General features: G+C 37.0%; 1 protein-coding gene across 21 annotated transcripts in view; it reads right to left on the bottom strand.

The window, feature by feature from the left end:
• SOX5 (SRY-box transcription factor 5) overlaps nucleotides 1-19,553 on the bottom strand; it is a 952,888-nt gene that overhangs the window by 870,394 nt on the left and 62,941 nt on the right. For 10 of the 21 annotated variants that reach the window (XM_057701095.1, XM_057701087.1, XM_057701099.1 and 7 more), the window contains one exon: nucleotides 18,606-18,717. The exons of the other annotated variants lie outside the window; for them this stretch is intronic. The gene's annotated coding sequence lies outside the window, so the exon portion shown is untranslated. The remainder of the gene's footprint in view (nucleotides 1-18,605; nucleotides 18,718-19,553) is intronic. 21 annotated transcript variants of the gene reach the window in all.

Raw genomic sequence — 19,553 nt, 5'->3', positions numbered from 1 at the left:
TATCATCTCCAAGCATCATTACAACATCAGCCTCAATCTTGTGGGAAGGACAGTAAACAAAGGCCAGTTGGCTAAAGATAGATCATTACTGACACATCCACAATAAGGGAGGTAACTAGGAGTAATGAGTATAATCAAAAGAAGTAAATTTAGGCCAAATACCAAGAAAGAATGTTCAACAGTGAGGACAGATTAAGGCAGGAACCTTCCAAGATAAGCGATGAAGATCCCTGAGACACTTAAATCCATTAAGAGCAGCTTTTCATTTGTAAGGGTGTTTGATAACAAATTCCAAACAGTGAGAGAACTAAAAATGGGGGAACTGTCTGTTTTTAGCCTGGAAAAGGTACACATAAAGAAAACAGGGTGATGATGTAATTTCCTCACAAAAGAGGAAAATGTGCCTTTTCAAAATAATCTATTATTGTGAAATATCAGGAAACCGTGTTGTGGAAACCATTTGGAGTCAGAATGATCTGAGTTCAAATCTCAGATCATTTACCAACTGAATGAACTTTAGCAGGATGTTTAATCTGTTGGAACCTCAGTTTCCACGAATGAAAAAGAGTATGTACAAAAGCCTGGTTTGCAGGGTTACTGTAAAATTTAAGTATAACATATAAATGAATCCAAGCCTTAATCCAAGCTGACCACAAAATACTACCTGGAATACTGTAGACATTAAATAATTGGTAGCTATTATTATCAGAATTTTAATTCTAAATAACTTTAGTGAGGCATTTTGATCTACGAGGGTAAGTCAAAAATTATCTGCACTCTGGTTATATTAAAACTTTACACATTCTGCAGCCCGAGTGCGGATAATTTTTGACTCACCCTCGTATTACCATTCACAAACAAGCGTTTTTTTTTTCAAAGTAGTCAATCAAAACTCAAGTATCATTGCTGTTTCACAGATGATCTGGGGCATGAGTTTTAAATCCAGTTTTCTCAGATATCTAGCAAAACCAGGTTATGATTGGTGCTCCGATCTTAACATGACTCATGAAGTTTGTACACATCCAAAGAGTTGGGTCTTTTGATCCCTGATATTCTTGTCATCCTATTCTTTTCTCTTCAATGTGATAAATAAATTATGAATTTTAAACTTCTGCTAACCAGAACAATAAAGACCTGGAATGTTCTGGCCAATTATATTTTATTTTGATTTAATTTCCTGACTACCTAACTAGTAATTTACTTTTGTCTAAATTCTCAATATAAAAAGTTGTTTAGTATATATTGTTATGGCTTACTGTCTTAGAAGTAGTATATCATGAACATAATCTAATTTTTCCATAAAAGACACTCTTAAAATACTCCCATAGTCATTATTCTGAATATTCATTATCACTGTAAAGAACTAAGGATGTTAAAGATGAATGAGACTGAGTCATCTCATATTAACCCACACTCTTGAAGTTGTTTATATTAAATAAAGACCTGAAATCTGCTTGTTTCTTCGAAATGTTAAATGTGGGGCATGGAGGTGGGGGAGCAGGTGCCCGGCGGGGGGGGGGGGGGGGGGGAGGTGACAGTTTAAGATGCTTCTAGAGTTCTGTTAAGTTGACAGCTTAATAAAAAGAAATGTTAGTGTGTGTTACTGATGGAGTAGATAAGCGCACTTTGTACTCTAACTTATAAAATCATAAATGAACCAATTAAATGAAAATGGTGTTACTTTCACACATCAGTTATATTAAGTTATCAAAAAAAGTTTTCCAGTAAGTTTTTGCACTTTTAATAAGCAACAGCATTAGTCAGTAAAAAATAAGAACTCTGATGCATTCAGAGCCTATAGATCTAAACCAGACAAAACAAAGCCTCATAAATGTGTTTGTTCATTAATTTTTAAAAAGCCAGACTTTGAGTTGTTATCATGTCAACTGGCACCAAACCATACTCAATTTAGTGCAACTACAAAGTAGAACCCATAGTCTACAATGGCAGGGTTTTTGATCACACTAATTAACAGCCATTTTGTTTAAAATAAACAGATACGAGTCTAATTGCCTTTTTTACATAAGAAAGAGAAGATCTTAAAAGTAAAAACATGCAGCAAAAGAAAAAAAAAAAAAAAGATCAGACAAACGCCACTCAAAGAGATAAGCAAAGTTGCCTGTGAAAGGAACCCAGAGGAAGTTGGGCTGCTCTTTGATTGACAGCCCAGTGGAGCAAAGGGAACAGTAGCTCAGAAGGGTTAAAGGGAATCAACAGGGCATGGCCTGTAACTACCCATCCTTTCATCATATTCCCTCACAAAGGACCCTACCTTGGTTTATAATGTGGTAAGCAGTAGCAGGCCTGATAATCCTAATTAGGAGAGACCTCAGATAATGGACAGATTGTTCCTTCTACCCTAGCATCCTCTGCCAGCAGAGGACGTGGTGCGATAAAATGTCAAAGATAAATTGTTCACTAAATTCCAGATGTTTTATTTGAATTTGGGTGCAGACGAATAAGTCTCTCTACCAGTAGCCTGTGTCTTCTAAGGCCCCCAAATGGTCATTAATATAAATGTGATTAAACTTGGAATCTATTTTGATTTATACACCAGGAACTGAGTGTGTGTACATGCTGAATTTTCATCTCCCTCATCTATAAAAGCAATTCCTGGAGACACTCAGAGAACACTTCAGTTGCCAGAGCCTTTAATAAGAATATACACTGCCTTATTATAATTAAGAAATAATATACTAAGTAAGCATCACTACATATATACATATATAATGCTATATGTAATGTAACATAAGCCATGAACAAAATAACATAATTGTAAAACAATACCTATGGTGAATTATTTTAATACATATACCACTATAATAGGCATGTCATTCTGCAATACATAATACCAGTAAGTACAGATATGAAATAATGTTTTTAAAAGTATTACTTGATTATAGCCTCTGCAAAGAATTTTCCTCCTTTAGTAACTCACAGAGTACTAACCAGTCAGAAACATTCATCTTTCTATTACTGTTTATAACCCCTGTTGCTAGGACAGTACCATACAGAGAGGGCCTTTCCAAAGTGTCTGGAGGAAGCACTTTTAAAACTAAGCAAATATCATCAGCATACACTATTATCTGCATTCATAATAAGATTAAAGCTGAAACCAATGCTGTGCTGGTATGTTTAACAATCAACTCTCCAGGAAGGAAAAAAAGCCCTGCCTTGCAGCATTTGCAAATTTCATGGCGAAATACTTCCTGATGGACGATTCTCAGCTACCACCCCACCATGAAGTCACTGAACACAGAGTTGGGAGGAGATGCGCATGCAATGACTCACGGGAGCTGGTGCAAGGCGGCAAGAGCCAGTGAGGTCACACCACTGGACAAACACAACAGCAAACCCCCAGCAAGAGGACGGACTGTGGTGTTTTCAACCATCTACGTTTGTGAAGCTCCACTATTTAAATCTAAATATTTAAATTTGTTGTCTTCAGATTTCACAAAACCATGGGAATGTTTTAGGTTTTCTTCTCCAGATCAAACAACCAAAAAATGTAGGCCAACTGCCCTTGAAGGAATCCAAATGATACTCACATCTATGAGTGTAAGACTGAGCCTCCCACAAATGATTGGCCCTCAGTCAGAGAAGTCCGCAAAGGTCTAGCCTCTCTAGTTCTTATCAAATGCCCTTATGTGCTTTCTAGTATCTGAGATTCAGAGACTTAAGCCTAAAAAGGAGTTAGGTGATCTTAGTGCTAGTTTATCAAGCTACTCTGCATACCTGATTGCTGTTTCTGGATACATAAAACATAAAAAAGCAAGCAATGCTCAGGAAAACTAGAAAACCACTTAATATGTGATAAAAAAAATCCTGACTACTCAAAAATCTGTCCAATAAAGGTTGACGATTTTATAGCATACTAAACTTTTAAAGAAACATTTATATAAATATATTTTATTTGTATAAAGGATGCTATAAATCATTGTCCTCATAAGGACTAAATGACTGGAAGACATCAAGGAGACATAAGAGGAATGAAGTTATTAGATTCAAAGGATCATTTTTAAACTTGAAATAAAACAATGAGGCTTTATACATATTTTGTTACATAAATAATACTATATAAATATATTTAATGTTGCCTTAGTCAGATGTTTGGTTTAACAAGGCTTATTAGGCAGAATCCCTCTAGAATGACTTATCTAACAAAAATAACTTGGCTTACAAACTAAGAGAATTGGTTGCCTTTATTTGGTGCCTTAAAATCATGTTTGAATAACTCCATCTGGCTGACACACCCAATGTAATGTCCTTTGAAGTCTTGATATCTATCCTGGGGAAAATTTGGTCTATAAGAAAAACTGAGAGGACTACTATATCATAATTTTAAATTATTTTAAATAATTTTACTATGAAAATTATTAACAAGAATTCTGCATGAACTAACTTACATTGCCATGTGCTTTACCCTAGATCCACATTTTAAAAAAATTTTACAACTCACTTGAGATGAGAAGTAGCAAAATTCAAGAAACAATCAAGTTAATAACATTTACTTTATATCACTTGTATCTCAAAACTTAGTACAGTAAACATATGTAAAAACAGAACTTGGTCAGAGTCGCTCCTGTAGGATCATAAGTACTTTGAGGGTAAGAAGCGTGTGCTCTTTGTCTTTATAGCCCCAGCACCCGGAACAATATCTCGAAAAAGTAGGCGACACAATATGTTCACGAACTGAGCTAAAGTTGGTAGTGATGAGTGTGAGGTGGGAAGGAGTGAGAGTCGCTCTGAACTGATGGTGGGGACCAGCGCTGTCACCTCTTCTTGCTTCTTGGCCCTGACCATCCTGCGTGTTATCAGAGTTCTGGCACAATGAGTATCTGGCAAGATACACTACATTTCATAAAGTACAGAAAGAATGAATTTTATCAGAGGAAAGTCAACTGGCTGATTCTAAACTTTAATTAAAAGCAGAAGTGGGGATATATATATAAACACAGATGATTCATTTTGTTGTACAGCAAAAACTGACACAACAGCGTAAAGCAATTATACTCCAATAAAGAGCTTTAAAATGTGAAAAAAATAAAAATAAAATAATAATAATGATAATTTTTTTAAAAAGCAGAAGAGAAAATTTTACAATCAACTCTCCGAAAAGACAGCTAAAACATTTGCTGAGCAGTGCTACGCCATACATGCTCTGAGGGCCACTGTCCCTTCAAAAACTGTTACTGGTTTGCATGGAGAGGGGGACACACGGCACCTAAGAGCAAGACACAGAAACATTTACAAAAATCGAACAGAATCCTTTAATATCTGTTGACTCTAACAATAAAAAAAAACTCAAGGCTTGGATTTTATATGTCTTTGGTTTTCCTTTTTCTGTGTTTCGAATCCATTCTTATTGGGTTTTACAACAGCATTGGTCTATGACAGATTAGAAATAAAAAGGAAAAAGAAAAAATTTAAAGAAACTGGTCTTCATCACAGTTTGCAAAGCACTAGTGTAGAGTGCAGTGCTGCTCTGAAGAATTCAACTGAAACCCACAAGCAGATATTTTAAGGTGGTCAGATTTTGATCAACCATTAAAGCAAAACAAAATAAAGCAAAAGAGCCTTGCAACAATGAAAACTGACCAAGAGTAGAGGTGGCTGACCTAACGTAGTGAACCAACCCTCCATCCAAGAGGAAGCTGCGCGGCTGAGAAGCTGAGACTCCTCCTCCAGGTTGGACTCACAGCTCCCCCTGCTTCCCTCTTCCTGGTCATCACACTTCAGTGCCTGCATCCTCCCCAAAAGACTGGGAGTGCCTTGAGGGCAGGGACAGTGTTTAATTCATCTCTGGTCCCTGAACACAATGAGGTTCACAAAGTTTAATGCAAAAATAAATCTCTGACATCAAAACTGAAGAAAATTGATATTGAAAATCTAGTCTGTTTCAGTGATTTATGAATGAGAATCCCAGTGTAAAGAAAATTTCATGTCACATTTCAAAATGAAAAAAATTTTATCACCGACTTTCAAAAATAAGGTTAAACGTTTCCAAATTAATGGATTTATAGCCTCCTGATATCATTTCTATTTGTAAACTCATACTTAAGATCTAAGATGGAGATTTAAATATGTTAATATACTACTATGTATTAGATTTAGTGAAAGAATTTTATGACCTACATGCAATCAAAATTTCACCACCAGAGTGTTGAAAACTACCACTGTTCAGCAGTTTTTAGAAACATTAAATGCCCTAGGAATGAGGGACACATATTGAAAAGACAAATTCTTCACTACTGTACATGAATGACAGTCTTAGTTTAATTATAAGGAACTACTTTTAAAGAAACAGATAAATCCCTTAAGTTCTCTGGGCTTCAGGTTCTCTTTGGAATGAGATGAACACTGTTGTCACACTTGTGTCAACTGCTATTGTAAACTGAAGAGTCTGGTAAATACTGTTTAGTTGTAAGTATTTTTCTATTATTTCTTTATTATTATTTATAGTTATACCTCTTTATACCTAGATACAAGGATTAATCGTTTATATATAAGTATACTAGACACTAATTCATCAGCGTAGTTTGTCCCTTAAAGCCTATTTAAGAAAAAAAAAAACAGCTAAATAAATGGAAACTGCCAGTTAATAAAATAACTTGTCTAAGAACCATATGTTATTAATTTATCAAACTTATTTATTAGGAGGTTTTAAAAAAAAGCCAGAAAAACTTTCCAAAAAGAAACTCAAAATAAATATAATTAAGCATAAAAAAGTGAATTTTTCCAACACCTAGAAATCTAGAATCAAGGAATAACTGCTAATCACACCCCAAAATATGTTTTTGGTAATATACTGAAAGAGCTTTTTAAATTAGCACTGAGGTGTTGGAATTAATCTTGAATTTTCTTTTTTCACTTGACTTATAAAATCTTACCACTATTTAAACATAGTTTATTGTATTTGATATTAAAATCCCAAGTTCATAAAGGATCAGATTTCCATTTATCCATTACGATCGCTGAAGAACACATCTACACTTTTCTGTTTGACTTCTCTCATTTTATTATTTTCTTGAAAGAAAGAAAAGAAACAAAAGTACTCTCCTATAACGCTGTAACTCAATAGCTTTATCAGAACAGTGCAATATTTACCTTCCGTCCACAGATTTCACAGTTTATAAAAATAACTATATTCCTTCCCACCTACTTAAAGACCTCTCCACCCAGGTGACTGGGATAGAGGCCAGTATCTCAGCCTCAATAAATTCTAAATGGAGCTCGTTACTGTTCCTGTTCAACCTGCTCCGTGTCCCATGTTCCCTATTTCTGTTCATGGCAGCAGCCTCCTCTCAGTTACCTGACACTAGAAGTCCTGGGGCATTATTTGCCCAGCCTCTTGCTTTTCTTCCACATCCAGCTGCCAAGCCTTGACAATTGCGCTGAACTCTTTTTCCATCTGTTCCTTCCACTGCAATCCCACTTATACCAGCTCAGGACTTTACCATCCCTTGCTTGAGCCATCACCCAACTCCTTCTCCATTCCATCTTACTTATAAATGCCTTTGCTTCTGAAATCTCCATGTCTATTCCATCCTGCTTATACATGTACAATGAAACTTCCCTGAATGAACTCAGAAAAGTTCCAATCATCCCCTGCCCAAAAATGTTAAATATCTTTCATATGCCTGACAAATAACATCCAAACTTATTCAAAGACTTCTATTACTTGGTTCCAATCAACCTTTCCAACTCTCTCCTTCTCTTCTCCCTACTAAGAGTAGGAATGGATGTCTCCTGTGGTCTACACAAGTCAGACCTCCCACTGTTCCCACTTAGCACCAGATTCCCTCACTCATGCTGCTCCCTCTATCTGAAATGCCATTTCTCTGCACAAAGAATGCCTAAGCTCCATGCATTCTTCAATGCACAAGTCAAAGGCCAACTCCTCCTAACTTGCCTTGAGCACTCCTCTCCACCTCCACTGCTGCCCCACCGGAAATATGCACAACTAGCACTTTAATCTCTCTTACTGCATGTGTCATTTTCTACCCTGCAGATCTTTTTACCTCCTACATGCGAACATATACTAACATCTTTTATGTGTTCTACTATGACCAGGCACTAGCTAGACACTGTACATTCATATTACTATGGATAGAGTCTCCTTCAGTCTTTCCAACAGCCCTTTCACAGTTAAGGAAAATGAGCTAAAGAGGGATTAAAGAATTTACCCAAGACCATACATCTGTTACATGGCATGTATAATGTATCTCCAACTCTGAAGTGCTTAAGACAATACTTGCACATATTATAATTTCAGCCAAGATACAGTAAATGAAAAAGAAGTCCTATAAAATTTTACATTGGGAAATACTAAATACATCAGGATATGCAGTTATTTACTACATCTTGTGTACATTTACTTATTATGTGATTATCTAATATGAGATAGGTCTGTGCTGGAGAATTCATTAAAAAAAATTCATAGCAACTAATATCAGGTTGGCCAAAAAGTTCATTCGGGTTTTCCCATAAACTCACACGGGAAAACCCAAATGAACTTTTTGGCCAACCCAATACTTATTGGATATGTACCATAGGCAGAATTCTAACAATTTGGCCAGTATTAACTCTGTTAATTCTGAGAGCTACACAATTTCTATTTTCAGAAGAGAATAATTTAAGTACAAAGACACAGCTAATTAACTACCTTGCCCAAGTTCCCACAGCTAGCAAGGATTCAGAGGAAGAATCTGGACTGGGTGGTCTGGCCCTAAAGCCCGCATGCTAAAGCACGTTGCCACACTGCTTTCTCGACACTGGGATTCTGTCTACCCTCAAAGGTCTCAGTATGGTCTGGATTATCTCAGTACGGAACCATCTACCTAAATTCAGAAATATTTTGAAATTCTTAAAATATTCTTTGGTAAATCTGTCTAATGTGATCTGGGACAACGCTTGGTTATTCACAATCATCACAATTAATAGTCATCAAAAGCCTTATAGGTTGAGAGATCGTAAGGAGAAAAACAAAACATGTGAAACAGAACTATCTTTAACTTCAGACATTATAAGAAAATTGCCATCCTCTCAGTATCCATCCTACGCAGCATCTCTCACCAGCAACAACTTCTAAGACAACAGGAGAAGGAGCTAGGGCTGCCATTTATGCATGGATAAACTGTACACACGCACACTGAGAAAGAGTCCCATATGGGAAAAGAAAGAACATAAACAAAAGAAATATGCCAGCAGAGGAACAGAAATTGCCCTTAAATGACAGTTTCTCCTGACACAGAACGAAAGATAAGTATAATTCCCCAGAGGAGAGAATGGGGAAATCAGGACAGCTTTCATTTGGCAATGATAACATATTAAGAACAATTTTACTCATAGATTTTTCAGTCTTTGAAATGCTGACACTCAGTATTACCAGAAATTACGTTCTCCCCACTACTACTACTATTATATATACATCAATACACAGCGGGGAGAAGATGTAAGTAATCCTTGATCAGTGTGCAATGTCAGATCTCCTAAGAAATAAAAATCTCCTCACTTTTTCACTGAAATTCAAATTTAGTATGTCCAACCCTCCCACAAAGAGTGTATTTATAAACCAAGTATATCCAAAAAGTAGCCATTCCAAAGTTCTTCATTCGAGAAAATTTATACTTCAGGATAATTTTTCATTCTTATGATTCCATTTTATAATACTACTTTTAAATGAGTATAGACTGTATCTTTAAATGACCACATACAGCAGAGGAAACCACAGAAATGTGAATTACTGACACTTCATGCACACTTAAAAATTTACAGCAAGAGTACTGTGAATAAGAGGTTGCTCTAAAGTATCTCACTGATATATGTTACTTAACGTCAATACTTATCCTTTAGTGGAAAATCAATTTTGGATGTTTTTGTTATTTAATGTGTAGGTGTTCAAGCATATATACAGACAAATATGTATAAATAAATATATTTTCCCATCAACACTGCTGCAGTGTAGCACCTACAGTGAAAATACAGAGAACCAAGGTGAACATGCAGAGTTAAAACAATGTTTAAGACAACTCAAATTCAGTTACAATGATACTTATTTCCTCAGTTTGGTAACTAATGAGAGAGACATTTTAGATAGATTTCTCAATTTTCCTTTAAAAAGCTTCAGGCTTTTCTAATCTTCAAAAATAAAATTGTGTGTTGAAGATAATGTTTCTTTTGCTTTTACCCAAAACAAAACAAAGAGAATAACATGTAGAATTTTTCTGGAACGTGAAAACACCAGGTGAATTAGCTTCGCTCCACAGCAATTTTCTTTTTCAGTGAAAGTTCTTATGGCTTTTCTGAATCACTCACCACAGAAACTAAACCTTGTTTTGGGAATCCCCACTCTTTGTCACTTTAATTCAGTTGTTTAAACGCACCATAAGTTTTTCTCTCAGATGAAATGCTAATCACAGAGGCAGCCTTCTTAATCAAAACTGAAAAGCAAATGAGTACTTGTGTATTTTACCAACATTTCAGCTTGCAAGAGTAGAGGAACTCCTTTGTTTTACAGAAGCATAAATAATCACTCACAGAGTCTCAGCCTCTTTCCACAGGCGTCTGCCCACAGATCATTGTACTTTAACAGTGGTTAGCTTATGGGATCAATACCCAAATGAGCCACACTTTTATTTAACTACCAGGTGATAACAATTTGGTCACATTGAGGCTAAATTGGCTATAAATTGGTTTTCTGAGCAGTTTTCATATTGTAAACTCCACACATAAAATTCATTGTATAACCAAACTTCTGCATTTTCTTTCTTAGTTCTGTCTGCAAACTATACATGAGGTCCTCAACATGTTTTTGCTAAATTTTTAAAAAATAATTCATTTTCTATGTAAGAAACATGTACTGAATCAGATATATATTATGCCACAAAGGCAGCGATTAATTAGATTTGCAATGTCCATTACATGTCAAGTTAATATATGCTGCTGACTTAAAAGAGCTGCAAGAAATGTACTAAGTGTATAGTATTAATAAGCATCTTCTAGCCTATATGGTGAGTCTCTGGTCTCCAAAGCCTTAGGAACAAATAAATTTGGCTAATTATCATGTCTCCTACCATAGTACTCATTTTACCAAACTACCCATATTTAGTTCTTTTCTCATAAATCAGTCCCTTCAACTCATTAATCTTTCTTGCCCCTTGTCTCTGACGGTTTCCGTTTGGTTTACTAGGAAGGTAGTATCTTACTAAAGACTTCCTCCTTCTCTTAATCTCTATTCAAATGATTATAAACTTCTTGAGGACAAGGACCATGTTTTCTTGAATTAAAAATGAGTTATAGAAATAACATGCCTTGTTGGAGATAATCTTGAATCCCCCTGACTTTTGCTAGCTGACAATGTTTTAAATCTTATTAATTAGGAAAGCTGCATTTTTTGTGCTCCCTTCATCTCAAAAGAATGTATCACAGCTGAGCATCTTCAGACTTTTAGACAACAGAGGAGCTGTGTGTGTGTGTGTGTGTGTGTGTGTGTGTGTGTGTGTGTGTGTGTGTTGGGATTACTTACTACCACTGAATGCCCTGTGATAAAATTATTCTTTTAAAGAAACTGAATTACATTTTCCCAGTGGGAATTAACATTATACATGCATCATAACAAGCAGTCTTTTGTTTTTCTTCAAAATCCTTTAAACAAAGATTTCTGAAATCGGTTTCCAGTGAACATTCTGGACCTTTTCCTCTACATAGATAGCATTCTGCCCATCGAATGATTATAGCCATAAATAGCTTGTATTCTTCTCAACCCACTGCTCTGTATAAGATTGAATCCAAAAAGTTTAAATCTGGAGGTGGAAAAAGGTAATAAGCAAATGATAAAATAAGGCACTTTACTAAAATTAATTTTAAAACCTATGGAGAAAAATGCTTTTGTGTTCAGAGGGATGAGAAACTCTGAGAGACAGAAAGATCTAAAGCAGATTCAGGAATTGGAATTTCAGGAGAATTCACAAGATTCTGACAGATGGAGAGGGAGTGAGCGCATTTTGGGTACTGGGGAAATGGCCTGTCCGGAAAAACTGAGGTGGGTTCAAGTAAAATAGTAGAAGGAAGTAAACACAAGTTACTCAACAGAACACTAATAATATATGGCAGCAGAATGAAGACTTTAAAATGTGAATACCAAATCCCAACAAATAATAATGAGTATGTAGGCCAAATAATTAAAATAACATTGGGGGGGGGGGGTCTTGGCTTCAAATCGTATGAATAATTCCAAGATTTTTCCAGCCCTCATAATCAAAACTCCTCCACCTGGAGGCTATTTAAAAAATAACTTTACCAGTAGTTCAGATTAGGATATGAGTAGCACGGAACTGTCCAAACAATTGTTAGCAAGACGTTTTAGCGCTGCGGGGGAAAGACAGCAGACTGGACCAAAAGACGTGTGTCTCTGCCATTGGCTTTCTACGTAGCTACCATTCTGCACTTGGTTCTTTCACGTGTAAAATGTATATAACAAGTACTCTTCCCATTTGTTGTGATGACTAGTAACAGGTATCTAGAAGCACCTACAAAAGAGTCTGACATATAATAGGTATCAATAATTGGTAACTATACTAGTATACACTTTTCTACTCTAAGACCTCTTTATATACTGAGTAAATATTTTTATCACCCCTCCCCTCCATCCTGAAATTCTTGTCTTCCCTTCTCCACCTGTGAAAAATGTGTCTTTCAAGCAGCTATTATTATAACATTTTTATACACAATCCACTACATTTTACACATATCCACTATAAGATTCCTGATAATATTTTTTCCTAGTGGCCTTTTAACTTTTTGCAATTATTTTGAGATGGAACATATATAAATAGATAGATCAACTGACAAATCCTATCCCTTTCAATATACAATGCGAATCTCAAGAATCTTAGAACCTAAAGGAGACTCAGAAGTGACCTGGTCCAACCATTACCAGATGTATGAGTTTCTTCTCTAACATCCTAACAAATAATTAATTCAACATCTATGGAATATGTCCAGGAAGGCCACTATTTCTAATGACAGCCCGCTCCAATCTGAAACAGTTATAATAAAATAAGGCTCTTCTTTTGACTGAGCCCATGCCCCTCTCCCTGTAGGAGAGCTAAACAAGAAAGAAATCTAAGCACACTTGTGTCCACAGATCTTTTGCATTTGGGAACCACCTTGACCCCTGGAGCCCCTCTTCTCTTCCTGTCTCTTCCTCAAGTCCCCACATCATTCTGGCTGCTCTCTCCTTTAATGCTTTTAAGATATAAATTAGTGAAAATTATATTAAATTAAATTAAATTAGTGAAAAATAAGACTCCTGGAATGTTACACAGTAGTTTCAGTTCCATATCAGTATTACTGCTCTTGAACAAATGCTCAACTTCTGTTAATACAACCACAGTTTGGGGGCAGCCCAAACAAAGTTAACAAGATTGTTAATCCATACTGAGTTCCTTAAAGCCATTAAACCCTTTGCCTTGCAATACAAGGAAATCACTTCATTACCTCCTTGGGTATCGAGACTTTATATTCATCCCAATGACCTATTCCACTCTGCTGAGACGAATTTGAACCCTGATACTGTCAACCGACTGGTTAATTTATACCTGTCCTGAAGGCTCTTCAAATCTGACCCTGCTACCAGCAAGGTGTTCATAGAGAAAGAGAGTTATACACCATGATCAGGGGCAGAGCCCTCAGGAAAGACACAAACTTTTCACTGTTATATGGATCCATGTAAAAAGCATTCTTTGACTCTAATGCCACTGTTTTCAATATTCTAAACAGATATCTTGCTGGTATCTAAATACATCACATTTCATGTATTCCCCTCACCGACTATGTCAGTTTCTTTTTAATTAACAAAAGAAACATGAAACATCTTGTAGGATGCCTTGACATCTAAAAAAATAATAATAATAACAACTAGGTATAATTGCCTATATGCCACCTAGAAAAGAACATTAAAAAAAACTTTTGTGCCACAGGCATTTGTAAAATCAGGAGTTTATCAAAAAAGCTGACCAAAGCTTATCTCTGACCATCCTAGCTCTCTACACCCCACCTAAGATAAGTCCATGAATTATTCCTTGCAAACACTGTAGAATTTCAAATAATCTATAATTAGAACCAAAGGAAGATTTATGCCTTGCTTCATTTATCTGAAAACAAAACTTAAATTTTAAGAATGCTTGGAAAATCCTTCTTTACAATATTTTTCATACGTCATAATATTTTACATCGTTATATATTTGTAATAAGTGTTGCTTATCATATGTTAACTTTCAGACCCCCAACCACATTCTCTAAATATCATCAATGTTTCTTTGCAAAAATCAAAAGGTAAATACTATAAGGAGACCTTACACATGGGAAGTCACAACACAGAATACGAATATTCACTGAAAAAGACATGAAACAGGCATATGAGGAGACTGGATCTGCAAGAAAAAGCCAAAATGTTTCCCTATGACTTCTCTGAATATTTTACACAGCCCATTTCTTCATTTAAAAATATGCAATCCTGGGCTTCCCTGGTGGCGCAGTGGTTAAGAATCAGCCTGCCAATGCAGGGGACACACGGGTTCAAGCCCTGGTCCGGGAAGATCCCACATGCCACGGAGCAACTAAGCCCGTGCACCACAACTATTGAGCGTGAGCTGTAGAGCCCATGGGCCACAACTATTGAGCCCGTGCGCCGCAACTACTGAAGCCCATACACCTAGAGCCCGTGCTCCGCAACAAGAGAAGCCACCTCAATGAGAAGCCCGCACACTGCAATGAAGAGTAGCCCCCGCTTGAGGCAACTAGAGAAAGCCTGCACAGCAATGAAGACCCACCACAGCCAATAAATAAATAAATAAATAAATTTATAAAAATAAAAAAAAATATGCAGTCCTCCTTAACACTCCATTTAAGACAAGAAGTTACTCCAGAGCAACAAAAATTACCAACATCCTACTTCCAGAGCTATTTCTCCCAAGGAAAATGGTGAATATTTAATTCAGGATCCCATTCAAATAGGTTGTCAACATCACACATTCTAATGTCTGCTTTACTAAAGAAGCAGCTGCCAGCAGATGTACTAAAGTTTCTGCCCTTTGGATTCATAGCGCCAATGTCCTCTTTTTCACCAAAGAGGAAAACTTTCAATAGAGTTTTAGAGTCAGGATGACACTAGGATTCAGTACATTTCATACCCAGGGTATAGAAGATAATAGGAGTTTGATTCTCATCCTTCTCCATAGCAGGGACCACCTTTCTCCCCCAATTAAAACACAGTAGAGGAAAACTATTATTTCCCTGGAGCAAAACTGAAATGTTTAGTTTTTAGTTTGTCAAACTGTCAAAGGTGTGGACTTTAAGAAGAGAAGAAAAATGCAGATAATTAAATGATTCATCATGGATCTACTCAAGCATGACTTGTAATGTTTGCTTTTCCTTAAGGTTAAAAAAATTCCTCAGCCCCTTTTACTACAGGCCTGTCCTATTATTTATTTGTTCCAATGTATTGCCAAGTTCGCAGCTACAATGCATGTCTGAACAATGTGCTACAAAAAGACCTACAATATCACTAAATCTGCAGTTAGATCCAAGTAGAAAATTCCGCATTCAATTTTGAAGATGTTCAATATAAAATCTTTTATTTTGCAATAAATACTTAAAATCCTCCTGTAACCCCAACCCCATTCTTACCCACATCCCTCTACTACCCAAGTCCAGAGTGTGCTCTGAAGTACATAGGTGATATTAGACAATTTCCATGAATTAGCATTACCATAAATCTACACAGAATTCAAAAGGTAAAGTATCACAAATTAATTTTAATCCATTAGAGGTTTCAAGGATTGTATAGTTCTAAAACATTCTAATAGAAAGTTAAAGCCAGGGTGAGATGAGAGCCCAGCAAACTATATTTATTGTGTTAATGTACCATGTGTCTTCTGGGCAAGTAACTAAAGGTCATCTGTTCTTCATGGCAAGTGTTGAAAATAGTTTACATCGAAGGTCTAACCTAAAGGAACAATGTGAAACCCCTCAGGCCTAAAATGACCTTTTTATGCCAACACAGATGTCCAAACCTCTTAAAGAGGGGAGCAGTGATGTCTGCACTCTGATTTCCAGTTACTTCGACTCCCTTTTCCTAAATGCCTCTCGATGGAGAAATTAGAATCCTTTCCTGCTTGTAGATCGCAGTGTACGTGATCAACCATCAGGGCCAGGTATCAAAGCTGACTGTTGGTCTGAAGAGGGGCAAGTTCCCAAGCCTGCCTCTGTCACGTAAGAGGGAGACTGTGGGAGAGAGGCACGTGGCGAAATCAGGTTGGGGGTGGGGGCTGCTTCCATTCCCTGGGGTCCGAGCGGGCTTCCAGGAGACCTGACTGCCAACCCCACAGTCCCTGGGGGAAACCCAAGGAGGCCTAGCCAGAGCGTGCCTCCTTCAGAGGCGCAAGGGTATGAGGGAAGAGGAAGAAAGAGGACAGAAGATAAGGCCCGCAATTCAGATTGTAGGCTATTTCACTTGACCAAAAACCTTTGCTTCCAAATAGCTGGGAGCTTTTAGGAATTCTTGTCTCCAGACCTTCCAGTAAAACTCAAAATTGTCAAGTGGTGAAAAAGAAACAACTATCCAATTAACATTTACCCGTGTTCATGGTCAAGTTGGCCACATTTCTCGTCATCCCGAAGAAGGATACAAAAAAAAAAGACTGATGGAGACAGAGGGGTATATGTTTTCACTTTCCCTTCCAGATCAGCTGGGGCTGATTTTTTCCTCAGGCTTTGCTAACCACACATTGGTGTTTCTGTCTATGAAAAACAACCCACAAATGCACCTACAACATGTTGTAACTTTTAACATGATGTATATAAAAACACCTAGATTCAAGCTCACTCTGCACTGCCCACAGAGACAGAAGGCAAAATGGATGTGGAAGCCCTAAGAGCAAATGTCTCTTTAGTTCACAAGTCCTCCTGCCGTTTATGGCAGACGTCACACATTCGGTGCGCTGCTTTGTCACATCTGAGTGGCCAAACAATGGCACAGAAGAGACACTGCAATGAGCAGAAGATAAACCATTTGTTCTAGAGTGCGGTTTTCTTCGAGTTACATGTTCTATCACTATGCAGGGCAAGACAAGCACCTAGGGCACCTAGAACAGACTCAGATTTTAGTTCGAACTTGCGTGGAGTTCTTAATTAAAGAAAAGAGTTGTCTCTTGGAATTCTGCCCTGTGGTTTCCCAAGCTTGGTCGTGAGATGGGCATCGGACCTTTAAGGGAGAGAAGAAGGAAAGAGGTTGCTTTTCCAGTACTTGTGATATCATTTTCCTTCTATTTATTATAGAGTAAACTAGCCTGTTGTCCTCTTTGACAAAGCATTTTCTTTAAATATGACCATTTTGAAACAGGTATGAAGCCAGGATACCCGAGTGTGGCTGAAACCCGAACAGTTATTTTTTTCCACTTACACAGGAAAATTCAGGGGAAAATTGGTTACATGGGCAACTCACAGTTTCTTTTGGAATGCTTTCATGGAAATTCAGGCTGCATTTGATACACACATCATATTTTTTTAATGGTGGTGTGTGGGTGGGTTGGAGGCACATGAAGAGCTCCAAAATCCATATAAATATCCAAAATGGGCATGGAGAAACTCTCTCATTTCCTTTTTATTGTCTATTGCTCACTTGCGAACTTACTCGTCGCATGATACTCTAATATTCCTTTCTTCCTATTTTAACTTAAACATTAGCACCAGGCTTCTAAAACACATGGCCACAAATGACATCACTCTCTCAAAAAAGGTTTTTAAAATAACAAAAACCAAAAGAAGCAGCCACATTCAAAATAAGAGGTAAGACAAGCTCACCCTTCTTCTTTTCATCCCAAAGCCAACCAAGATAGAAAAACAAACCGACAAACAAAAACCGAACATCCCTTTCTTTCTTTTTCTCTTGCTGCCTGGGTGGTAGCCATTCATGCTGGCTTGTGTGCACTTGGAGTGAAGGGACTAGTTAATGGGGAAATTACAGATGACTCTGTATGGTGGGTTCTCTGATTTACATTTGTGGTAAAACCCACGGCAACTGATCTGTAACTCTGACTTGAATCGGGCCCTTACATGGAAATTTTTCCAGCCTGTGGCAGCACCTAAAAGGCTTTCTGGGAAGGGTTCAAGAGTCTCTTCTTCCTAGGTAGCCCCTGCCAGAGAATTCTAACCTCCTTTATGATACCAACTCATGAGTGTCCTGACCATCCCCCCCACCCTCATCACCAAAGGAACACTCACTAGTCACATGCTGGTGTCTGTTTAAAAAAAGATTCAGACAATGCAAAATGATAAATTTGGGGTTCTGAAAGTTAGAAATAATATTTGAATCTAAGTTTTAAAAGTGAAGATGCACAAAAGATTAAAAGGTTACTGTACTCCTTTGAAGTACAGTAATAACCAAAGCATACTAAACTGAACAATGTAAGACCCCACAAAGGAGAACAGGGGATAAAGGACTGATGAAGGGACAAAGAAAGGGATGTAAGATGAACATCCATTCTGATAAACACTGGGATCACATTTCAAACCCAGGGTTGTCCAGTGCATGTAACACTCACTCTATAAGTATGCAAGTGATGGATCTTGGTCTCCCTTCCTTGCACTGTCTTCCCTCATGGCATAAGAAAATGCTTTGCCTTTCACATCACAGAGATTGGCTGTTTCACACTCCTGGTAAAAAAAAAATTTAGGATAAATTGCGAGCCAGCAAGTCACTACATGTTCAAATGCATTTGCCGAATTAGGAACCCAACATCTTCATTTAATTGTTTTGAGGCAATGAAGTATAAACAGCTTTGGTTAAAGCAAGAGCAACAAGCAGATACACATACTCACCAAATTCTCGGTCAAAATGAAATTCTGAAGCTCAAACTAATCAAAAGAGGAAGGAAGAACTACCATCTGTCTCCCCTTCATATTAGCCTGTTAGATTCACACATTTCACGCTGGTTAAAAAAGGTTTCAAAATTCAAAGTCCAAATGTATCACCAATGAAAACTCAACCACTGAAATAGCTGTTGATTTTGGTAACTAACTAAAAGTTAGGTAATGAAGGACACAAATGCCTTCTGATTGACTGTTTAGTCTCATTCGCTCTGATTTAAAAGTCCCTGAAAAGTCTCACTCTTTTTGATGTGAAGCAAAGACAACAACATTTTTCCCCATAGGAAATATCTTGCCTAAATTAAAATACATTGCTGAGTATTTTAATACTGTCTATTTTAATATTGTGGTACATCTATCTCCACTCATTTAGTAAAATTGGACAACTGCAAAAAAGTGAAGGATGGATTCTAGTCCATAAGATACAAGATCAGTAATAATCCTGAAACGATAAAAAGTAATCATCTCATAGACTTCGGTAAAGTTGCTTTGAAAAAGTCAATGATTCAATCCCCTCAGGTATTAATAGAAACAGAGGCTCAAGGTTATAATAAACACTTAAGGCCATCTTGTCACTGGCAAGTGATGCTAACCAATGTTACCATAACCTAATCGCTTCTCGG

Source organism: Hippopotamus amphibius, chromosome 12, assembly GCF_030028045.1.
Source record: "Hippopotamus amphibius kiboko isolate mHipAmp2 chromosome 12, mHipAmp2.hap2, whole genome shotgun sequence".
Classification (NCBI taxonomy): domain Eukaryota; kingdom Metazoa; phylum Chordata; class Mammalia; order Artiodactyla; family Hippopotamidae; genus Hippopotamus; species Hippopotamus amphibius.
The sequence above is the reverse complement of the archived record's forward strand: the minus strand, read 5'-3'. Positions and strand labels throughout refer to the sequence as shown.